Source organism: Microtus ochrogaster, chromosome 2, assembly GCF_000317375.1.
Source record: "Microtus ochrogaster isolate Prairie Vole_2 chromosome 2, MicOch1.0, whole genome shotgun sequence".
Taxonomy (NCBI): domain Eukaryota; kingdom Metazoa; phylum Chordata; class Mammalia; order Rodentia; family Cricetidae; genus Microtus; species Microtus ochrogaster.
In genome coordinates, this window is record NC_022010.1 from 21,247,881 (window position 1) to 21,249,598 (window position 1,718).

Genomic DNA, 1,718 nt, shown 5'->3' on the forward strand with positions numbered 1-1,718 from the left:
CATGTTGGACATGCATACTTTAAAGAACCTGGTCTCGAACTCACAGAGATTCGCCTGCCTCTGCCTCCCGAGTGCTGGGATTAAAGGCGTGCGCCACCATCGCCCGGCTCACAGAAGAAATTTAAAACAGAAATCTCATAATATTAATATTTTGATTTTGTACTGGGCTACATTAACAACTGTCAAGCTACATGTTGGACATGCATACTTTAAAGAACCTGGTCCTGGGATGTGACTCAGAGGCAGAGCATATGCCTAAAATTGCCCAATAAGGGACCTGGGAGATGTAGCTCAGTGGTAGAGCATCTGCCTAGGATCCCCAAGTGAGGTGCTGGGGGTGTGGCTTAATGGTAGACCACCTGCCTAGAATATTTGAGACCCTGGGTTCCATAAAAACAAACAAACAAAATATGAAATATATTACAGTGTGAATTCTAGCCTGCTCACTAGAGTACAAGAACCATAGGAGTCAATCCAGGCCCACTCCCAACATACCTTAGAAGACAGCCTATAAGCCAGAGCAGATCAGGTGGCCCATAGACACCTCTTATTTTAGGACATGCCCTGAAGAGCCTAAATCCATAGTGGATTTCAGAATGGATCAGCTCAGTCCTATAGCATTAGGTCACTTCATGGGCATCAAAAAACAAGGTCTACCCGTTTTTCCTAAATGTGCCTGCTATGGGGCAAGATGTGTGCCCTGTAAGCCACCCCCTCAGTGATGCTGGCTTGATTCTGACTATCACAGGCTGGTGACTCTTAGTAGCTGTGAGGTACCTACCTGGAAGCTTGAAGCCATCTAATACTGCTACTGTTACCTCTCTTGCTTTGCAGTACTAAGTTGGTTACCCTCTAATGGTGTCAACCATAGATCATATACCTTATACATGCTGTAACTAACTTGGGCTCTGCCTAAAGTGGTTTTATGAGGCTCTCTTGTTGCTGGGTAGGAGCTGCTGTGGCCCTAAGAATACTAGGAATCTTGCCATTGTTATGTTATCATGCCTCCTCAGAGTTATATTGATCAGTCAGGCCTTCCTGGGCAGGCATGGCAAGAAAAACATCTGCTTCTCTGTGGGTCATATGTCCTCATGAGTCCCAAGTGAAAATGTCGATGAAATGAGCACTCTGAGACAGCCTCACAGAATGACTGGAACTGTACAGCAATTTCTGGGAGAGCTGCATGTCTCACCTTCCCCAGGATAGAATAAGACAAGAGGAACATTGCAGTTGAGGCTGGAGAGACAGCTCAGTCTGTAAAGTTCTTGCCATGCAGCATGGGGTTTGATTCTTAAAACCCATATAAAAAATGCCAAGCATTGAGCCAGACAGTGGTAGCTCACACTTTAATCCCAGCACTCAGGAGGCAGAGGCAGGTGGATCTCTGTTAGTTCGAGGCCAGCCTGGTCTACAGAGTGAGTTCTAGGGTGGTTATATAGAGAAACCTTGTTTCGGAAATCAAAAACAAACAAAAATGCCAAGCATGGTAGCATATTTTTAATCTTTGTGTGAGGAAGGCAGGATCCTTGAAGTTCACTAGCCAGCTAGCAACCTAGCTGAAGTCCAGGCCAGTGAAAGAACTGTCTTAAAAATACAGGGTGAGAGAGCCGGGCGGTGGTGGCGCACGCCTGTAATCCCAGCACTCCAGAGGCAGAGGCAGGCGGATCTCTGTGAGTTTGAGGCCAGCCTGGTCTACCAAGGGAGTTCCAGGACAGGCT

At 46.6% G+C, this 1,718-nt stretch overlaps 1 protein-coding gene across 6 annotated transcripts in view; it reads left to right on the forward strand.

Annotated features, from left to right (window-relative positions):
• Cux1 (cut like homeobox 1) overlaps positions 1–1,718 on the forward strand; it is a 333,866-nt gene that overhangs the window by 290,465 nt on the left and 41,683 nt on the right. The window lies entirely within an intron of this gene.